The 23,046-nt window shown below is 46.4% G+C and overlaps 1 long non-coding RNA gene across 3 annotated transcripts; it reads left to right on the top strand.

The window, feature by feature from the left end:
* Positions 1-18,825: 18,825 nt before the first annotated feature.
* On the top strand, positions 18,826-21,234 carry LOC135183288 (uncharacterized). 3 transcript variants are annotated; one of them, XR_010305482.1, is made up of 3 exons: positions 18,826-18,910; positions 18,986-19,064; positions 21,025-21,234. It is a non-coding gene; the product is annotated as an uncharacterized LOC135183288 (long non-coding RNA). The 3 variants fall into 3 exon arrangements; XR_010305483.1 differs by lacking the exon at positions 21,025-21,234 and adding an exon at positions 20,262-20,689; XR_010305484.1 differs by lacking the exon at positions 21,025-21,234 and adding an exon at positions 20,160-20,689.
* Positions 21,235-23,046: the final 1,812 nt, after the last annotated feature.

Below are 23,046 nucleotides of genomic sequence, written 5' to 3'. Positions count from 1 at the left end.
GTATAGCCTTGATACTTTGCAGTGGATGATGTCTGGAGAGATGGCTCTAAGAATTAAACCACACTTGCTCAGATATGTCCAGCCACAAGAAAGGGAGCCTCTGTAAAATCTCTCCATGACACTGTAAAGTGGCAGGATTCACATCCTGGTGTGGATCCATCTTCAGTAGCAGCCTTGTAAGGTGGCCTGTGCTGCAGTGGCTGGATATTGAAAGGAAGCATGCCGAATGCAGGCATGGACAGCAAAGAAGGGCTTGCTCAGCTGTGGTGTTCACAGGAGAGCCTGACTTGCCTTTTCTGTTTGTTTGGGTTTTTTTTCTGCTTAGACACCATCTAAATTGATTAAAATTCTATTTGCTGTAACTGGGGCAAGCATAGCCTAAATACTCTGATCTCTAAGAATGGCATTTTGGCTCCAGCATGTAGCCTTGGTTAAAGTGCATAGACTTCTGTCCGGATGGGAATGGGGTGGTGGGAATGAATTTCCTGCTGGTGTGAATGAGATTCTTTGAGGCTGTGTCCTGCACTGCTGTGAGCTCTGTGCAGCTACGTTGTGCAATTGTGCTAGTTTGAAGCTAGCTAGAATGTTTTGGTGACAAGAACTAGATTACAGGCTGTGAAAGGAAAAGAATGGTGAGGTCTACTTCACTCATAGGCTTGCTGAGATGTATGAGAACAAGAATCCAGACATAGATAAGGCACTTCTTCTTGGGGCATTGTCTGAGCTGCATTTCTTTCTCTAGCCTCTCTGCTATCTCTCTGATGAATCCAGTTTGCTTCCTAGCCCCCCTGGCTGAACCTCCATTCTTCCTTGGGACTGGGGTAAGGTTGAGAGGGGTAGGGGGAAGGTGCAGGGGTGGCTGAAAGCTCCTCTTGGGGACTCAGGTTTCTGGGAGGGCTGTTGTGTGTCTGTGTTACCTTTTCCCTTGTCTATTTCTCTCTATATCTGTATATACTGTAAATATCTGCTTGTATCTTGTGCTGGCTGTAAATATAAGCTTCATTCAATTTCCAGAGCAGGCTGAGTCTAGTCTGGGTGATTTCCATAGTGTGTGGGGGGGGGCAGGGAACACCCAAACCATCCCAGCAGTGCTGGAAAACTGGGAAGAATTAATGGGAAGTGAAAGTGATTCAACCCTGTGGCCCAAGAAATTCTTTGCTGCCAGTTTGCCCAGCTGAGCTGTCTGTCGACTGCCGTGTGTGTGTCTCCCAGACTCCGTGCAGGACCCAGTGTGACACCTTTCACATCAACATGATGTATGTGGTCAATACCATTGATTAAAGCTAAGAGTGGTGCTTATGTAGTGGCTAATACAGTGTGTGTTACATAGCAGAAATATGGGCTGTCCACATGCCTAGAGGCAGAGCTGACCGACCGACCCCTCTAAATCCCCCTCGTGCAGCTAACTACAGATAGCTCAAGGTTATTTTCCCTGCAGCTGCACTTCCTTATCAGAATGACCTAATATTACCCTTCCTGCTCTTCTCATTTCAGACTGCTCAATTCTACCTGAACCCCAAGAGTTGATTTCAGTGAAATTATCCCTGATTCATACCAGTGTATGTAAAAGTCCTGGAAATAGACCAAACCAGAACAGGTTTTGTGCCTGACTTAGCTTGTTGCTCACATTTTAATTTTCTAGCAATTTTTCATCCTGGGGCTGGAGGGCTCATTGTCAGACAGCATGATGATGTCTGGCGAGGGCACTCGCTTCTGCCTCTTCAGCTCACTGCAAAGCCAACACACAACAGCCAGAGAGGGAGTTAAGGAAGCCAAGAACCAACCACTGCCCACTACCAAGCACCAGCCACTGCTCAGGACCAGCTACTGCACACTGCCAAGCACCAGCCACTACCCAGGACCAGCTACTGCCCACTGCCAAGTACCAACCACTACCCAGGACCAGCTACTGCCCACTGCCAAGTACCAGCCACTGCCCAGGACCAGCTACTGACCACTGCCAAGCACCAGCCACTACCCAGGACCAGCTACTGACCACTGCCAAGCACCAGCCACTACCCAGGACCAGCTACTGCACACTGCCAAGCACCAACCACTACCCAGGACCAGCTACTGCCCACTGCCAAGTACCAGCCACTGCCCAGGACCAGCTACTGACCACTGCCAAGCACCAGCCACTACCCAGGACCAGCTACTGCACACTGCCAAGCACCAACCACTACCCAGGACCAGCTACTGCCCACTGCCAAGTACCAGCCACTGCCCAGGACCAGCTACTGACCACTGCCAAGCACCATCCACTGCCCAGGACCAGTTACTGCCCACTGCCAAGCACAAACCACTACCCAGGACCAGCTACTGCCCACTGCCAAGCACCAACCACTACCCAGGACCAGTCACTACCTGCTGCCAAGCACCAGCATGGCCACCCTCCTGCTGGAGCCAGCCCAAACCTCTCCACTTCTGAGCAGTCCACCAAGGCTGAGCTCAGTTTCTGCTCTCCTTGGGGATATTGAACTTAGAAGTCAATCCTATTTGCTCTCAAATCCTAGAACACAGCTCCGTGGAAATATGGTTTGGATTTGGGCTCCATCTCTGGCAGCCAGTCCTGTCTCACTTTGCCATCCATCTTAAGGGAAGCCTAAGCCCAAACAACTGGTGTCACCAGGGAAAACAAATGAAATTTGAAGAATGCATTAGGTTTAAGATCAGAGCTGGAGACTGGAAGGATGAGTGGTTTACAAACCCAGCTCGCTTTGTTAATAGCTTGAGAAAGGAGACATCAATTCTCTTAATGCCATTTCTGCCCTGGTAATCTTCCTTTAAGGAGAGTGAGACATAGTGAGATGCTGTAAGGTTTCATTCCTGCTGATGGGGTCTTTGCTGCGAGCGTTGTAATTCTGATCAGCTTTGACATGGTATAAAATAGCACTTATTCTCCAAGTAATCTGAGGAGCTCTTCAGAATTCATGAGGTTTAAGCCCAGATAATTACATTTATTGATCTCTGCTATGTGAAGAAAATGTCCAATTTATTGGAGTTAGACTGCAAGTTAGGCCATATCAAGAATTTCTCTTTTTCTGTCTCAATTTTTTGATGTTTTTCTTGGGCATGAGTCTGTTCATCTCATACTAAATGCTATCAAAACTGTTGCCACTGAGCAGGTAAACTACCTGGTGCTGGCAGAAAGACCTGGTCTAGGTGAGCCCTGCACTGGCACAAGAGAAGGATGAAGTGATTCAGGTCCTCACCTCACATATCTAGTGCTCTGCTTCCTACTTCTTCACTGAGAGAGTCATTGGACACTGGAATGGGCTGCCCGGGGAGGTGGTGGAGTCGCCGTCCCTGGAGCTGTTCAAGGCAGGATTGGACGTGGCACTTGGTGCCATGGTCTAGCCTTGAGCTCTGTGGTAAAGGGTTGGACTCGATGATCTATGAGGTCTCTTCCAACCCTGATGATACTGTGATACTTCACCATGGTGTCATGGCAGAAGACTAATTGCTCTAATCCCCTTCAGAGAGTGAAACAAGAATAGCACTTCCTCCGGTACAGTGAGGTTAAAGTCCAAGCACTGGGAGACCTCAAGTGTACCCTCTGCCCAGCAGCTCCTTGTGCTGGTTTGAAGCTAGCTAGAATGTTTTGGTAAGAAGGATTAGATCACAGACTGTGAAAGAGAAACAATGGTGATGTCTACTTCACTCATAGGCTTGCTGAGATGTATAAGAACAAGAGTATAAACATAGATAAGGGAGTCACTCTTTGTCTGGGCTGTGGGCTGCATGTCTCTCTAACCTCACCTTCCATCTCTCTGATTAATTCACTTGCTTCCTAACCCCCTCCTCTGAACTTCCATTCTTCCTTGGGGCACAAGGCAATGTCTGGGGTAAGGTAGGGGAGTGGGAGAAGGTGGAAGGGTGGTTGGGAGCCCCTCCTGGGCACTCAGGTTTCTGGGAGGGCTGTTGTGGTTTTGTATTACCTTTTCCCTTGTCTATTTTTGTCTGTAACTGCATATACTGTAAATACCTGCTTGTATATTGTGCTAGCTGTAAATATAAGCTTCATTCAATTTCCAGAGCTTGCTGAGTCTAGTCTGGATGATTTCTAAAGTGTGGGGGGGCAGGGGACACCCAAACCACCACACTCCTTCTCGAGAAAGAAGAGGCTGATAATCCTACTGGTCTTGCCAGAACTAAATGGGTATCACTGGTATAGCTTAGTGATGGCTACAAGATCCATCCTTGTGTCCTGGGGCCATGCAACCCTCTGCCCTTCTGCTTTGACACAGTGTGAGCTTCACTGGGATTGAGAATAAATAGAGTGGGGCAGAGCAGGGATGTTTGCGCTGTGGGCTTACTGTGAGACTGGAAGGTGTTTGCAACAGTTTAATGAATTATGCCTTTCCCCAAATATGCCTTTAAATTTAGATCTCAGTTTAATAAAGCTGTTCTTTCAGGGCACATGTATTATTTAAAAAACATTTATAAAGGATTAATGTACTTCAGAGCCCCACTGGCACAAAGCTCTGATGTCTCCAGTGCCAAAAGCCAAAACAGTCCAGCTTATTCTAAGAAACCATTTTCATCTGTGTGTTTATCTCTAAATCTGGCACTGGGAGAAATGCTAGACTCACAGCCTTCTATTTATCTACAGGAGTCACAGCATCACAGTATCATCAGGGTTGGAAGAGACCTCACAGATCATCAAGTCCAACCCTTTAACACAGAGCTCAAGGCCAGACCATGGCACCAAGTGCCACGTCCAATCCTGCCTTGAAGTGCCCCAGGGGCGGCGACTCCACCACCTCCCCGGGCAGCCCATTCCAGTGTCCAATGACTCTCTCAGGGAAGAACTTTCTCCTCACCTCCAGCCTAAATCTCCTCTGGCACAGCCTGAGGCTGTGTCCTCTTGTTCTGGTGCTGGCTACCTGAGAGAAGAGAGCAACCTCCTCCTGGCCACAACCACCCCTCAGGTAGTTGTAGACCAGTGCCAAAAGCCAAAACAGTCCAGCTTATTCTAAGAAACCATTTTCATCTGTGTGTTTCTCTCTAAATCTGGCACTGGGAGAAATGCTAGACTCTCAGCCTTCTATTTATCTACAGGAGTCCTTTGTTTATGCAGGGAACAGGGGCAACTCAAGCAGCAGTAGTGCCATCTCCTTCCGTGCTCAGTTAGCTGCATGTGGTCAGTATGCTCGCACAGATAGCCTCAAAGCTTCTGATGAAGTTATGCTGATTTCTGCCTCCTTTGGCCATGTCCTGGGTGTTCCAGCTAGTGGTTTGTAAATTAGGAGATGCATGGCTCTGCCATTTTCAAAAGCATGTGTGTGTCTGCAGGTGCTCACAGCTAGAAGGACTCTTGCATGTGGAGCCATTATCATGGCAGAGAGCTCGCAGTGTTGTCTCCCTCATTCACCCTGCTGTGGAGACTCTCCCAGGGGCTGGCCACACTGCCCTGGAAACTGCAAAACTGCTGAGCAGCCCCTAGGTTTTTTGTTCCCTTTTCTGCAGCAGGTCGTTTTCCCAAGTTGTTCCATCCTTTATTTGTGGAAGTGGTAATGGAAGTTAACAAAGCTGGAGATAAGCCTTTGGGGGGAGCAGCAAGCAGCAGCTGCTGTCAGGCGGGGAGCAGGAGCTTTGCATGGGAACCTTTTGGTGCACCTCTGGCAGATGGACTTATGTTAAAAACACCATCTTTAGAAGTTCAGGGCCAGCAGCAAACTTGCTGGGCACTGGGGGAGTTGTGGAGATACTCTCTTTTACTCCATCTGAGCATGACTTTTGCAAGCCTCATTTTGCCCCTGAAGGCATGCCATAGGCATTGGGGTGCATTCAGCTTTCTCTGCGTGGGCTGACCTTGCTTCATCTGACCAGTGGAGCTGCTTTCTTAGGCAGAAGGACATGACAGGGCAAGAGGTCAGTGGTTTTCACACACAGATGAGTAGAGAGAGGGGACATGAGAGGCAGAATGAGCCAGACTGTGGCTGTGGTCTCAACCCACAGAGAAAGGCAGTGGTGGGACTGACAATAGCCCAGCCTTGCTGAGCCTGGAGTCATCTTCCCAGAGGATGCCTGTACCTGCACATAAGGAGGGTGACAGAGTTCAAGCTGCTGGCTGACTCCATGAGCTGAGAGATGCTGTGGGGCCTGGAGGCTGAAAAGCTGAAGAAGTCTCACTTCACCACCAACATTGCAGAAAGCAGCTGGTGATCAACAGCCAAGGTTTTGCTGACACCTAAGATCTTTGTGGATTATTGCTGTGCACTGCTCCTCTCCTGCCCTTTCCTTTCTCTGTGCTCCTTCCCTGTGATGGTTTGGGGGTTACCCCGCCCCCCCACACTTTTGTATTTGCCCCAGCTAACTCAGACGGACCCTGGGAATATAGATGAAGCAATTTATTTACAGCTAGCAGAATTTACAAGCAGCTATTTACAATATATACAGTTATATACAATTATATACAGTTATATACAAAGGATAAACAATACAAAAGCACAACTCCCCTCCCAGAAACCTGAGTCCCCAGGAGGGGCTCTCAAACCACCCCAACACCTCCCCCGGCCCCTCTCAACCTTACCCCAGTTCTCAGGAAGAATAGAGGTGCAGCCAAGAGGTTAGGGAGCAGGGTTAGTAGGAGCAGGGTTAATGAGATGTGACCAGGTCTAAGGCAAAAGCAAGAGTGAGAGACAAAATGGAGAATGTTTTCTTCTTCTTCCCAGAGTTCTCAGCGTGACTGTGAGAGAAGTAGACACAATTGTTTCTCATTTCACTGCCCGTTATCTAGTTCTTCTACCAAAACATTCCAGCTTGCTTCAAACTAGCACATTCCCCCAGTCTTTGATTTAATAAATCAAGGCTTAGTGCCAAATCTTGTTAAATTCCAACTTCCCTGTTATTCCTTCTCTGCCCTTTGGGAGATGAAAGTTTGGAAATGTGTATAATAATGAGAGCTGTGAGATGTGAATAGAAGGCATGAGAAACGTAATCTAGGAGGGTAATCAAAGATGATGCATTACTTCTGATGAGGAACTATCTTGTTGCTAATAAGGTAACCAAAACAATACAGAGATAGAAAAAAAAATAACTGCTGTGCTACTGCTGTTGGAATCTCAGCCTGCTTTGGGAGGCAGCTGAAAGGAGAGTGTTGTGATGTCTGCAGTTGTTGTCTTTGGTGGCAGAGATGGGTGATTTCAGCTCTTGAGGCACCTGAAGGGCTTCAACCATCCAGAACTGGTGAAAAATATCCAGTTATGCCCTTGCAGAAAATACTAGGAAGCATTTCCCATTATTCTATGCCTTTTAGAGAAGAAGGAGGAAACAACATTAATTAATTTTGTCTTTCATTGTTCAATGGCCATCTTCAAAAATTGTCAGGGTAAGGTTTTAGTTCTACCTTTTGGACTTTTCTCTCTCCTGTTCACCTGCCATTCTAATTTTCATCATTCTGAGGCTTTTGAAATCAGCAGAGTGAAGCTAATGTAATACAGGAGTGAATCCACCCTCCCCATTAAGCTCAGATATGATGAAATAATGTATATCTATTGTGGGAACGAGGGAAGAAATGTAAGAAAGAAAAATGATGAGCTGTGTACATCGTAAGCAGCCTTGGTTCCCAGAGCTCTGGATGGCTTCCCTGTGGGAGAGAAGATAACAGGCCAGCTGACCCATGGGAAACCAGGGCTGTACATCAGCTGCATTATGTTAATGCTCTGTTTGTATGGTGGTATAAAAAGCAGCTCAGGCTTGCACTTGCATGGAATAAAGGGACACAGGCATTTAATAAAGAGGCACCTGCATCAGCCCAAAAGTGTTTGTCCATACTACTGGCAACAACATATCTATCTATTTATTTAGCAAGCATCAACCCCCACCAAAGTAAATAATTTATCAAAACAGCTGTTTCTACAACACACCTTTCCTGTTTTCCAGACCCTGCATCATTCATCATTCCCCTCTACTGCAATGCTTTCTTCGCCTCTGTCTTTCTTACAGCTGTCTTTTGCATTTCCATCTGCTTTGACCTTCATGTCCATTTCAGAGCCCTGCATATGAGATGCTAGATCAGCCCTCACTGGGGTGGAGTTGCACAGCGAGATTTCTGCATGATTTTTGCAGGCAGCACTGAGTAATAGCTGCTAAAATGAGAACCCCATTCACCTTGAGTTTTGCATTTTGCTGTAGCCTGAAACAAATGCTTTAACTTCTCAGTTGTAGCTTGTCTCAGCATTTCTTGTCTTCTTTCCTAGTTTCACATTTTGTTGAAGGTTTTATTGAATGATGATTTGTTGTTTTCAGGCTTGTTGATTTCTGAGTCGAGGCAATCTCAAGCACCAATATAGGCTGGGCAGCGACTGGCTAGAGAGCAGCCCTGAGGAGAGGGACCTGGGGGTTTCTGATGGATGAGAAGCTCAATACGAGCCACCAGCATGCTCTTGCAGCCCAGAAAGTTAACTAGATCCTGGGCTGCATCAAGAGAAGTGTGGCCAGCAGGGCAAGGGAAGTGATCCTCCCCCTCTTACTCTGCACTGGTGAAACCTCACCTGGAGTACTGTGTCCCGTTCTGGAGCCCCTATTACAAGAGGGATATGGATGTGCTGGAAGGTGTCCAGAGAAGAACCGTGAGGATGATCAGAGGGCTGGAGCACCTCTTCTATAAGGAGAAATTGAGGGAGTTTGAGCTGTTCAGTCTGGAGAGGAGAAGGCTCCAAGGTGAACTTATTGTGGCCTTTCAGTATATTAAAAAAGCTGGGGAGGGACTCTTTAGGCTGCCAGGTAGTGATAGGACTGGGGGGAATGGAACAAAGCTGGAAATGGGTAGATTTGTACTGGATGTTAGGAAGAAGTTCTTCACCATGAGGGTGGTGAGACCCTGGAACGGATTGCCCAGGGAGGTGGTGGAAGCCCCATCCCTGGAGGTGTTTAAGACTTGTCTGGATGAGGCTCTAGACAGCTTGATGTAGTGTGATGTGTGCCTGCCCATGGCAGGGGAGTTGGAACTAGATGATCCTTGTGGTCCCTTCCAACCCTGACTGATTCTGTGATTCTCCTATTTATTGAGCTTATATCGAATTCAAGTCCTGTCCTACAAATGTGCACTTAAGTCTGTTATCTGCAGGCTTTGTAATACACACTCTCCTCAATTGTTCAACATAGTGCTGAAGAATTGGAAGAGATCCAGGACTGGAATAGATTCTGTTGGGATCCAGATGAAATCTCAGACTGGTACTTAATCACTGACACTTTGTTTTCTTTTCTGCCTAGCTGCTCTTACAGGCAATTGTCTGTAGGTCAGTGGTTTCTGCAGCATCATCTGTGAGTTGCCTATCAGACACACAGACACGGTGCAGTGTCTGCAGCTGATCCAAGGAAACATTCTTTCTTATGAATATCTTCCTGTTAGAAGTTTGATGGTAAGGCCATGCAATAAGGGAATTTATGGCCAGCTGTCCTCAAGGGTGCAAAAGGCTGAAGGACTGCCAAGCTAGACTGTTGCAGAATTAGCTGCTTGCTTGCTTGCCCACAGGAAACATGATTAAGGTCTTCACAGATCAGTGTGATCAAGGCGATGCCACATGGACTCCAGACAATTCAATGTGAATTATGCCAGAGACCTTTATTGATCATTTTGACTCTCAGTAAATACCCTCAGGGCACAAGGCACACACCTACACATTAACACAGTCCCACTCCCTTCATCATTTTTGTGGCTCTGCACTGGACTCTCAAGCAGTTCCCTGTCCTTCTTAAAGGGAGTGACCCTGAACTGGACACAATAGTCCAGATGCAGCCTCACCAGGGCAGAGTAGAGAGGGAGGAGAACTTCTCTCAACCTTCTATCCACAGCCCTTCTAATTCACCCCAGAATGACACTGGGCTTCTTGGCCACAAGAGCACATTGCTTGCTCATGGCCAACCTTCCACTAGGAACCCCAGGTCCGCTGCCTCTTTAGTCTTCCTTCTCCTTTTCTGGAAACTGTCAAGTAGGTTTTTTGTTTGTTTAACAATAACATCTTTAAAATGAAAGCCAAAGGCCATTTATTTGGACAAATGTCCTGTTTTATGTAAAATGGCTTTCAGAGAAAGCATTTAGCCAGCTCTGTAATTTATTCATTCCTCACTGCCAAGTGCAACTTAGCCTTCTTCCTTCCTTTTCTTTGTTTTCCATCTTCTCTCTCCAGCTTCTACAGGAGATGTTTGAAATCCCTCCTGCAGATCCTGCAATTCTGACAGCTCAATGTACAAAAAGTCAGGTAAATACATTTTTCTCTTTCATTTTTAGTTTGATTTTTACCCTTGCTTGTATTAATATGATAAGTTCTTTTTATCTAAAGGCAGGAGGAATGAGCTAAGAAAAGAGGAAATAAAACTTTATACCAAAATAACTCTGCAAAGCAGGCTCATTACTTTCTCCCCTCCTTGTCTGCTGTCTCACTAGTGAATATCAGTAGAGGTTTAAACGGAGTGAAGGAAGTCCCCTGGGTTCCTTTCCAGTTGAAAAGTGAGAAGGAAGTGAAGAGAAAGACAGAATGAAGACAGAGGAGTGGGAAAAAGGGTAAAAATTGAAAAAGAAAGAGTACAGGAAGAGATAGCATGAAGAGTAAAAAGATCATTGGAATGTATCAAGAGGATCCTTAAGAAGAGAGGCAATGATTGTGCCAAGCAGTCTGAGGAAAGACAAGAAGACATATGGAATCATACAATCATAGAATCAACCAGGTTGGAAGAGACCTCCAAGATCATCCAGTCCAACCTAGCACCCAGCCCTAGCCACTCAACTAGACCATGGCACTAAATGCCTCATCCAGGCTTTGCTTGAACACCTCCAGGGATGGTGCCTCCACCACCTCCCTGGGCAGCCCATTCCAATGCCAATCACTCTCTCTGCCAACAACTTCCTCCTAACATCCAGCCTAGACCTACCTCGGCACAACTTGAGACTGTGTCCCCTTGTTCTGTTGCTGGTTGCCTGGAAGAAGAGACCAACCCCACCTGGCTACAGCCTCCCTTCAGGTAGTTGTAGACAGCAATGAGGTCCCCCCTGAGCCTTATCTTCTCCAGGCTTCACACCCCCAGCTCCCTCAGCCTCTCCTCATAGGGTTTGTGTTCCAGGCCCCTCACCAGCTTTGTCGCCCTTCTCTGGACACCTTCCAGCACCTCAACATCTCTCTTGAATTGAGTGGCCCAGAACTGGACACAGCACTCAAGGTGTGGCCTGACCATATTTGAGGAAATGCAGCACCTTCCTTGTGCTTTGCATCAGGGACTGTGTGGCTGAGGGTGTGAAGATGTTTAAGAAAATTTCAGACAGAAAGAAGTCAGGGAGAAAGCACAAAAGATCCAGAGGCTGCAGCCCATCACACTGAGGCAAAGTGTTAGGGGCAGCTCTGCTGCGCTGCCAATGTCCCAGTGTTGCAAAGCTGTTGTCCTCACTGGAACCAGGGGGCACTGATGTGACAGTGAAAGAACCTGTTCCTTTGCAGGTGTTCATGAGTTCAGAACACCATAGGTTAGCAAGGTCTTATTTTTGGATCTGGTGATGAGCTCTAGTCTGGTTAGTATCAACTTGCCATTGTCTTGGCCAATGACACTCCCTTAATGCTTCTGCCACAGGATCACCTCCCCCTAGAGCAGCCCACAGAGAGCTTTCTGCTTCCTCAGGCTGAAAAGTAAACATTTGAATGCTGATAGCTGTTGTGCTGGCAGTTCTACTTAACGATGAAGAATTACCTTTTATGTCAGCACTGGGTGGTTTTGGCAATCCCATTCCATATTACTGATAGTGCTATTGATATATGGCAGCTCATCTTTGCTGCCTGTGCCTGTGTGTGCTCACATGCGTGTGCCTGCCCGCGGGTGCCTGCTGGCAGACAGGGACAGAGGAGGAGAATGTGTTGGCAGAATGCAGCTGCCATTGTCATCTCTCTCTTCCTCCTGTGGTGAGACCACACACCAACAGCAGCAGTAAGTCTGAGAAGGGAAGATCTAACTCTCCCTCTCTCTTAGGAGCAGAAGCAGGAAGGAAGTTGAGGGCAGACCTCATTGCTGTCTACAACTACCTGAAGGGACACTGTGAAGAGGCTGGTGCTGGTCTCTTCTCACAGGTAGTTGGAGAGAGAACAAGGGGGAATGGCCTCAAGCTGAGACTGGGGAGGATTAGATTGGACATTAGGAAAAAGTTTTTCATGGAGAGAGTGGTCAGGCACTGGAATGAGCTGCCCAGGGAGGTGGTGGAGTCACCGCCCAGGATGTGTTTAAGGGTCGTTTGGATCTGGTGCTTAGGGCTATGGTTCAAGGTGAATCTTGTAGAGCAGGGTTCTAGGTTGGGCTTGGTGATCCTGAGGGGCTTTTGCAACTTGAATGTTTCTGTGATTCTGTTGCCCAGCACTGCAGCATCCTCTTCTACTCTGTTGTCTCTCTGTAGTCTGCACCTGCCTAATCTGCAAGATGTTTTGAGAGAAAAAATCCTACTCAGCAATGTTGATATTGGACAGCACCAAGGTATTCCATTGTTGGCCATCACCTTGGTGTTTATACACTGCAATATGACCCTAATAGCAATACTTTGCCTCTTGGTCTTCTACTGATCCAGGGGCAGGACGACTCTGCAGTACAACATCAGCAGCATGTATAAGACACAGCTGCCATCTCAGGCTGCCTTATAGGCTCCAGAACTTGCTGGGTTCATTGCAGTCCTAAAGAAGCCAAGGACACATCCTCACTTAATCTGGTCTGTGTAGGCTCCAGAACATGCTGGGTTCATTGCAGTCCTAAAGAAGCCAAGGACTCATCCTCACTTAATCTGGTCTGTGTAGGCTCCAGAACATGCTGGGTTCATTGCAGTCCTAAAGGAGCCAAGGACACATCCTCACTTAATCTGGTCTGTGTAGGCTCCAGAACATGCTGGGTTCATTGCAGTCCTAAAGGAGCCAAGGACACATCCTCACTTAATCTGGTCTGTGTAGGCTCCAGAACATGCTGGGTTCATTGCAGTCCTAAAGGAGCCAAGGACACATCCTCACTTAATCTGGTCTGTGTAGGCTCCAGAACATGCTGGGTTCACTGCAGTCCTAAAGAAGCCAAGGACACATCCTCACTTAATCTGATCTTTCTTTGCATCTCTCTTACATGGAACAGTCTTACATGGAACAGTCTCCTAGTTTTATTGTGCAGTGCTAGGTGTAAAAATGTCAGGGCACTTAGTTCCAGCCTGACCTTTTCTTTTAATGTCAGTGGGCCAGAATAGGATGAGAATTTAACTCTTTTCCCCCAGAACTTGTCTCATCATGAAATAGATGGGGAAAAGTTCATGAACTTAAAGGAAAAAAATACTTCCCTTCTTTTCCCCCCCTTCTTTTTATCCTTCTGACTGTTTTGATCTCAAATCATCTGCAGAAGGAATATGTTTAGACATAGCTTGTGTACCAGTGGAGGTGATTTTTTTTCTGTCTTGAAAAATGGAAAAATACTTTCCCACAGCTATTGATTGCCATTCCATACCTGTGCTGTCCTCCTAACTTCGAATCAATTTGTGCTTTACCAGCCTGTTTGATGTCATCCTATGACAGAAGGCTAACTTTTCCCCTTAAAGGCTATTTATATCTGTCTCTTTGTAAGGTCAGTGGAAATCACTGTATTCTGGCTCCCCAAAAGTAATCCATCTAGTGAAGGAAATGATGAGGCAGTAGTATGTCTGGCAGTCTTTTTAAACAAGTCCTCAGGAACAGCAAGGATAGGTTTGGACAGGGAAGGGGGAACTGAGAATGTTGCAAGAGTTGAGTTTAAAAGCAATCAAGGGAAAACTTGGAACTTATATTCTAGAAATGTTTCCTCTTCCTGAATCTATTTACAGGTCTTCTGTGCTGCTAATAGAGGGGGAAATATTAGTCCAGTCAGGCTGCCAGGTGGCCATAAGTCTGAACTGGAAAGAAAATTTATATCCTTTGCCATTTTGTGATGGTTTAGGTGTTCCCTGCACCCCCCCTCCCTCCCCACTTCAGAAATCACCCAGACTAGACTCAGCCTGCTCTGGAAATTGAATGAAGCTTATATTTACAGCTTAGCTCAATACACAAGCAGATATTTACAGTAGATACAGTTATAGACAGAAATAGACAAGGGAAAAGGGAATACAGAAACACAACAGCCCTCCCAGAAACCTGAGTCCCCAGCAGGGGCCCCCAACCACCCTTCCACCTTCTCCCTACCCCTCTCAACCTTACCCCAGTCCCAAGGAAGAATGAACAAACAAAACAAAGAGAACCAGGCACAGGCTGGTGATGCTGGTAAGCAGGGAGGCAGGGAGTGCAGAGAGAGAGAACAGGAAGCCCCTCTGCATTTATGGATCTTTAGACAAGAAGGGAGAGTGGGCTAACCATCAACTGGTAGTATTCAGACCCACCCCTGGGGAGAGGTCAAGACCATCTAGGGTCAGGTTCAAGGTCACTCCTCCTGGAGGGTTAACCCTGTACAGATTTCAATTCCCTGGGCTTGAATGTAAGTCATATTGGTCCCATCTTAGGTCCATAATTTGTGTCTCGTCCTGTTGTGCCATGTTGCAAGCATTATTTTTTCATTCAATAGATCTTTCCTCACCTGTCACTCTCTATTCTATTCTGCATCCCAACAGACTTCACTATGAGAAGCAATTAATCAGCAGCCTCATTTTCTGTTTCTATATTCTGTAGCACTCAAGTACTTAATCACGGAACAGATCAATACGGATGCCTGTCCTGCCTGCTCTGCTTTCGCTGGGTGAAGAGGCCAGCAGCAGCAAGGGACAGTAGACTGGAGTTTTAAAAAAAGCCTCACCAAGATTAGCCTTGACATTTGCCACAGATCCAAGAAATCGTGACCCAGAAACCCCAATCACACCTCCAAAGTAAATCTCCACTTCTCCACTTTTTTTCCCCTGCAAAAGAATTTGAGCACGACAAAACGCTGCGACGCTTTCCATTAGCTGCAGCCCTCTTTAAAGCAAACATGTTATTCCTCAGAGGCTGGCTAAGCAAAACAAGGTTGCAGGGAACTGGCTTTCACGGCAGACCTAAAAAGGATGCCAGTGCCCTCTGTAAGTGCAGTGTTTGGTCTTTCTGGATTTGCTGTGCAATGAGTGAGACAACATAACAAGACCGTGCCAGCCGGTAGAACCTCCAGCTCCTAATCCTGGGGAGCATAAGGAAGTCCACCTCAGTTCTGCCAGGGGGATTTTAATGTTCTCTTACAGAGCAGTACAGAGCAAGGCAGTGTTGGCTTCCCCTGCTGCTGCAGGGACAAAGGCATGTGAGGAAAGTTTTAGCTTCTGCAAGAAATGAGTACTCAGAGCTCTGCTGCCCTGAATCAGAAGCAGCTGTGGGACACTTACAGCCAGAGAGGCTGGAATGGAGGTGGCACATGAGTAACTCTGAGCAATCTCATTTTTCAGGATAAACATTTTCTCCCATCCTTCCTTTTTTACTTTTCCCCCCAGCTCCTGCTGTCTCTTAGGGGATGGCTTGTAATTCTTACTCAATATGTAAATCTAAAGCTGCTTATGATTGTTCTTATGATGTGCCAATCATAGAATCAAGCAGGTTGGAAGAGATCTCCAAGATCATCCAGTCCAACCTAGCACCCAGCCCTAGCCAGTCAACTAGACCATGGCACTAAGTGCCTCATCCAGTCTTGAACACTTCTAGGGATGATGACTCCACCACCTCCCTGGGCAGCCCATTCCAATGGCAAATCACTCTCTGTCAAGAATTTCCTCCCTCAGATCCTTTCCCACTTCACTGCTCTCCAACAGGTCAGTCCCCAACCTGTACTGATCCCTGGGGTTGTTCTTTCCCAGGTGCAAGACTACACTTGCCCTTGTTGAACTTTATTCAGTTTCTTCCTGCCTACCTCTCCAGCCTGTCCAAGTCTCACTGAATGGCAGCACAGCCTTCTGATGTGGCAGCCACTCCACCTGGTTTGGGGTCATCAGCAAACTTGCTGACAGTGCACTTTGTGCCCTCATCCAGGTAATTGATGAATATAGTGAACAGAACAGTACTAATCACTGAGAGACCCCAATAGATACAGACCTCCAACTTGACTCCATCCCATTGACCACAACTCTCTGATTTCTTTCCTTCAACCAGTTCACATCCACCTCACTACCTGATCATCCAGACCACACTGCCTCAGTTTTGCTGCAAGGATGCTGTGAAAGACTGTGTCAGATCACACAGAATCATGGAATTAACCAGGTTGGAATAAACCTTTGAGACCATAAAGTCCTCCAGGCCTCCAACTGCTAAGGTAGAACTTCTGCTTCTACAGCTTTCTTTCATGTCCTTATTTAAGAAGCTAAAGCTAAATATGACTCATCTCTTCAACAGCTATAAATGTGGCAGCATCTTTAAATCAGACCTAATGCTGCTGATTTATTCCACTGAGAGGGCCAACCTCTCAGCTAATTTTTGCATAATTCCTGCCTGAGCACCAGTCTGAATAAATCTGGACTTGAGTGCAAACCTGGCAGCTTCTGAGTGCAGGTGCACACCATGAGGGTCACTGGGCTTGAAGGCAAAGTAGTCCATAAATATAGGGGTTTTTTGAAGAGAATGAGGGCTGGTGTTAAATTTCTGATAGTTCAGAGATCCAAAATATCCCAAGAACCCAAAAGGAGTTTGCTTTTCTCTCTCGTGAAACATGATCAATGACACCATACACTGAAACTGAGCTATTTAAGCTCCAGCATCCTGGCACTCACCCTTTATATATTTATAATATATATTTATAAACATTGATGAGGTCACCTCTCACACTCCTCTTCTCCAAGCAGCACAGCCCCAGCTCCCTCTCCTCATAAGAGAGATGTTCCATTCCCTTCATCACCTTTGTGGCTCTTTGCTGGACTCTCCTAAGCAGTTCTATGTCCCTCTTGAACTGAGGGGCCCAGAACTGAACATGGTACTACAGATGTAGCCTCATCAGGGCAGACAAGAGGGGCAGGAGAACCTGTCTTGACCTACTGGCTGTTGACTGAGAATCCAAGTGAATTTCATGCTGTCCAGTCAGTTTAAAAAATATAAAGCAATAATATAATCATATTGGGAAGTTGATATTCAGAATCCATAATATGATATTATTTGTAACAGTGACATTTGTGTCTGCAGAAGGAATATATGAATGGGGATTATTTTGGATAGTAAATACAGAGTATTATGCTTCCCAAGATGAAACAAATAAAGCTTATGTCTATTTCATGGGAAGATAAGAACAAAAAGATGACCTTGGTCAGATTGACTTCAGTTTCTTCTCCTTAAATCTTTTCTATTAGATGAACTTTTAACATGACTGTTCTTCTGTGCATGATGATAGAAAACACAGGACTGGGAGATGATAATGGGAGCTGAGTTGGGGGAGAACTTCTGTTTTCCAGAAGCACTTTGTAGTGTGAAGATGATGGAGACCTAATGCCTGTGAGCAACAAGCTGGATTGGTTATAATGATCCTTCTTGGTCAACAGTAAGAGATATCTTGGGAAAGATGTCCAGTCAGAGCATAAAAGTCAGGAGGCAAAGCTTTCCTGCACAGACTAGGGCAGTCCTATGATGGAGGACAACCATGTTGTTTAAGTGGTACTGCCAGGTGCACCTATTTCCCCATGTCTCCTCATACTGCTATTGCCCTGCTTAGCACCTTGCCAGAAGCTATGGAGCCCTTGTTTCAGCCCATGATGCTCCTTAGCTAGAATAACTTTCTGTGTTTTACTGCACCTAATTCATAGCTTTCCAGTGTCACTAGAGTGGTGGATGGGTGGGAGCCTCTAAGTGAGCAATGTGCTATGAGTGGGATCTCTCCCTCTCCTCTGCCACAGCACCAGCTCACCGCGCCTCGTCTGGTCTGCTGGTATCTGTGTTTTGGCTCACACGCAGGATACTCTTGCTGACCCACGCCTGTATAATCTCCTCACTGAGTGACTGCAGCACGAATGCTTCCAGCTATCTGAGAACAGCAGGAGGGAACTGTTTGTCTAGCTTTTTACCCAGATAGTGGGAGCTCTGTGAGCTACTCAGATTACACAGACGGTCGGTTCAGGTCAAGGTGAGGACTTTTGTCTGCATGTATTTTTATACTTTGGCTTCTAGGTACCTAAGATTTCAGTACTCAAAGTGGCAGAGCTTCAGAAGCTATTCTCTGGATTGTGTGTTGCCCTAGATCTTGAACTGTCTACATTTGGCCAACTGCAAGTATATTTGCACAGATCTGTATAACCTGGATGTGTGTCCAGCTTGATTTTTGAAGAGATTTCTCTGAGGAGCTGGAATTTGTTTCTTAGGACTGTTACTTTGTCTGCTGCAAGTGTCTATAAGCTTGGCATTTAGCAGTGATGTCCCACTGTTTAATAATGCAAATGTATCTGGAGTTTAAAGAAAAGATGAATTAGCTGAACAACAAGAGAACAGCAGAGATCTGTGGACCTTACTGCCTACAGTTTCCCTACTCCTTGCTCAGTAGTGAGATGGTCCAGCAGAAGCAACCCCCACCAAATGCCATGCCATGAGTCACCATATGGAGCCAGCTGGAAGCAGTGCCACAGCTGCCGACAGCTGCAGCCTTCAGAAGAGAGCCATCTCATAGCAAACAATGATGAGACAGGGTCAGGGCATGCATCATTTCTGTAATGTCTCTTGGTACATTCCAGCTTTCCAGCAGCCAGGAAAACAAATTGCCTCTGGGCACAGCAAAGGTTAGGGTTGCCATCAGCTAAGTGAAATCACTGGCAGTAATAGTCCCATCGACATTTCCCTTTGCAGCAGCTGCGGTCAGCACAAGGTGCTTTCATTAGCTGTGGGATGGGCTTTTGCGGGATCATTTTGTGTTTCACTTCAGTGAGAGGCACTTCTCACCTGTCATGTGAGACATGGTGGAGCAAGGAGAGGGGAAGAGAGCTCCAGAGAGGCAGCATGTACTACAGAGAGGTGTGGTAAGTGACCAGACACTGCTAGCAGGATGGCAGGAGAGAAACCTAGCTGGTACCAACATCCTTTTAACTCTGCAGGTGTCCTCTTCACTGATGCAACCCGAAGGAGATAACATCTCAGAGTAGGTGTGACTTCACTGACAGGAAAGCTCATTTAGTAAGTGGCCCTGGCCTTTTCTTCCTCTGTACTGCTTCCTATTTCTTCTTTTCCCCACTGCCTTTTAGTGCCACTACGGTTGTAGTTTTAAACATCCTCCACTCCTAGGGCTCATTACTGGCATGTGCCAGATAGAGTGGAACAAACTACAGCAGTGCTGGCTGCTGCTACCTTCTTTGGTCTTGCTGATTTGAATTGAGAAATGTCTGCCAGGGAGTGGGGAATCTACTTTGTGGGTCAAACCATTGCTTGTCCCCAAAGGTAGCCTCTCCGTGGTAGTATGTATCCCATAACACTGCTGCTCCTCCAGAGAACTGGAGCAGACAGGCAGAAATCTGGATGATAGGCTGAAGGGATTGAAAAATAGGGTGCAAGCCTGAAGTTTTCTTCAGTTTGTGGCAGAAACAGCAGCTGCAGAGGCCACACAGGGGAAGAGAAGGGCTCTGGGGCTGGCAAGCCAGCTGCCAGAGTTTTCCTCTTGCCTACTTTGCCACCAATAATAGTGGCTTTAATATTTGTGAACATGGACAATGCTTTCAAGAGAGAAACTTAAAGTCTTAATATGTCTGGGAAAGGCAGAGTTGAGGGATGTGAGTTCTTCTGTGTTTTTCCATGGACTTGGTAGTTAGGCTTCAATAAATGACTTAGTGGAATGACTTAGTATGTTGTCCAGTGATTTGAAACAGGGCACAGTGATGCTCTGAGCTGGTAGCTCACTGCCTGACTTAAATGACTACACAAAATGGAGGGCTTGCACTCCCCCTGCGCCCCAATCCTTACCATTTTAGTGTTGATCTGTGGGTAGAAGACAGATAACTGCAAACCTGTGATGCTCTGTGTAGTGACATCTCCTTATACCTGCTAGTTGAGAACATATTTTCCCTGTTGTACCAGAGTCTGGGGCTCCCTTCATGTCAAATAAGAACTCCTTACCTAATAAAATAGCCCAGTGATTTGCAATTCTGTGTTTAGCATCTAACTAAAACATGGCAGCAAAAAAAACCCACATTACTTGCATTTCTCCCTGCATCATCTCCCCTCCTTTCCTGATGCTCTCCCTTACTTGCCCTTGCTGCTGTGCTCTCTTTCAAGCAGTTTCTTCAGATCTCTCCACCAACTAATTAGAGAAACAACCCTGAGAGGTATCATGGCTCTCAGCAATGTGTTACAGCCATGTAAATTCGCTTTGACATTCAGACAGCCTCGATTTCTCCCTTCCTGCAAGAGGAGTCGGTGAACTGGAGAAGAGGAACTTGTTTACGTTCTGCAGCTGTGGCAGTGAAGCAGCATGAGCCTCCTGCTGCAGCAGCGAGTGCTTTGTGATTTCATTTCATGTCTGGAGGAACGGCAGGCTGGTTCAGGTAGCGGCAGGCAGGGAAGCTGAATTCTGGCTTTGGAAAAGATGATCCTGCAGAGTGTGTGTGTGTGTCATTTGAAGCCTAAACCTGTGTCTTCCAGTCCCAGGAGACTCTGCTGCTTCCCTTTGAAACGGGCCAAGCAGTGTATGAACTGGTTTCCCCAGTAGCCATCTGAACTGTGGTGATGAAAACTCAAAGCTCCTAGCTGAGCACAAGAGGGGATGCCTGTAATTGCACATAATCACATTAAATGAAGTAAAACCCTTTGGTCTCTTTTATTTGATGAATGATCATAATTGGCCCATTTAGATGTAGAAGCTATGAAATTATTTCTTAACTGTGTTCATCATTCATCTGTCATTAGGAGCCTCGTGAAGACAGCATTGCTGCTGCGTTTGTAGATCAAAGATGCTGCTGCACACGTGTGCCTGCACACAACCATACCTATGGTTGGAGAATGTGAAGAGGATCGCCAAAGCAGGCATTCCAAATGGAAGTAGTGCCCTAATTAACACTGCCCAGGAAACTTCCTTTAATGGTTTGTGCACCTGTGCTCTGACAGTCTTTAATTACATTATCTCCTGCTCTATGCCTCCTTTCAGGGCTGGTGATACACAGCGTCCATTTAATGAGCAGCTGTTCAAGAGTTTACTGTACCATCACTGACGGAGAAGCATCCTCTTTCCCTATTACTAGGAACCAATCAAACCCTGCTCTGAGGACAGTATGAATCATTTCCAAGTGTGGGGAGTTTTTCTTTCTGCAGTGCTTGCCACTGATACATCTTACTGCTTCCCCCTTGAATTTGTCTTCAGATGATGTGGTAAATTGATCTCCACACTTCGAAGTCAGGGAGCAGAGAGAACAAGAAAGTTTGAAGGGGTTGCTAGTGTTGGATGCTCATTATTTAATACCAGGAACAATTTGAGGTGTTCAAGAAAAGGCTGGTTGAGGCATTTAGTGCCATGGTCTAGTCTGGCTAGGGCTGGGTGCTAGGTTGGACTGGATGATCTTGGAGGTCTCTTCCAACCTGGTTGATTCTATGATTCTGTGATTTTAAGGCAAAGACATTCCTCAGTTTACACCAGGTGAGGAAGTGATGCGGTACTGTGATTAAAATTTAAGCTGAGCCTCAGTTTAAAAAACTATCCTAGGAAGCCCCTTCACCTGTTGAAATATTTTTACACAGTATCACAGTATCATCAGGGTTGGAAGAGACCTCACAGATCATCAAGTCCAACCCTTTACCACAGAGCCCAAGGCCAGACCATGGCACCAAGTGCCACGTCCAATCCTGCCTTGAAGTGCCCCAGGGACGGCGACTCCACCACCTCCCCGGGCAGCCCATTCCAGTGTCCAATGACTCTCTCAGGGAAGAACTTTCTCCTCACCTCCAGCCTAAATCTCCCCTGGCACAGCCTGAGGCTGTGTCCTCTCGTTCTGGTGCTGGCCACCTGAGAGAAGAGAGCAACCTCCTCCTGGCCACAACCACCCCTCAGGTAGTTGTAGACAGCAATAAGGTCTCCCCTGAGCCTCCTCTTCTCCAGGCTAACCAATCCCAGCTCCCTCAGCCTCTCCTTGTAGGGCTATGCTCAAGGCCTCTCACCAGCCTCGTTGCCCTTCTCTGGACACGCTCCAGCATCTCAATGTCCTTCCTAAACTGGGGGGCCCAGAACTGAACACAGTACTCAAGGTGTGGTCTAAGCAGTGCAGAGTACAGTGGCAGAATGACCTCCTTGCTCCTTCTGACTACACCATTCCTGATGCAGGCCAGGATGCCACTGGCTCTCTTGGCCACCTGGGCACACTGCTGGCTCATGCTCATATACCTACTTCATATACCTATTTCAGTCAACTTTCACTTCTACAGAATGCTGTACTAGTAACAAATCCTCAGGTAACCCTTACCTTCAGGCAGCTTGCACCTTTGGAAGAAAGACATGATAAAACTGCCTGAGGACAAGAAATCAGAGTAAAGGGAGAGGGCTAAGGGAGAAGTTTGGGGCAAACTGTGCATACATCACACACAGCGATGCTGAATCACTGAAGAAATTCCTGTCTGTGATTTTAAGGATGTCCACTGGATAGGCATGTGAAAATACAGGTGCATGTTTGAAGCAGCATTGGTCTCATTTTCATTTTTACTTTCAGATTTCTCTTTTCTGTTAGCTGTTTCTCCCTAGCCTAGCTCTGAAAGAGACATTTTGGAAGGTTCTATATGGAATGGCTATCTCAGCTTGAGCAGAAATCATTAATCTTCTGTGGCACTGAACTGAAAGGATTAATGAAAACTGCTCTTCTGGATTTGTAATTATTTTGACCCTTCATTTTTATTTCTAATTTCCAGTTTGAATGAATACTAATAAACCCCTTGGAACTCACCACCTGCTGCCTAATTAATTAATGACAATTTTCAAGGAACTGGATTGCTCCATGGATTAATTTTTAAATCACTGGTGAGCTTATTGGGAGTCTTGTGATCAGCAGGGTACCTCTCCAAGCCACAGCTCCCAGAGACAAGCCATTACATGAGAAACTCTGCTCTCCTTCAAAATAGAATTAACCAAAAATGAAGGTCTGAAGCTTGAAAGTCTGATACAGCCATGTGCTAATTCTTGGAGACA

This window comes from Pogoniulus pusillus, chromosome 18, assembly GCF_015220805.1.
Source record: "Pogoniulus pusillus isolate bPogPus1 chromosome 18, bPogPus1.pri, whole genome shotgun sequence".
Classification (NCBI taxonomy): Eukaryota; Metazoa; Chordata; class Aves; order Piciformes; family Lybiidae; genus Pogoniulus; species Pogoniulus pusillus.
This window is presented reverse-complemented; position numbering and strand designations above follow the sequence as displayed.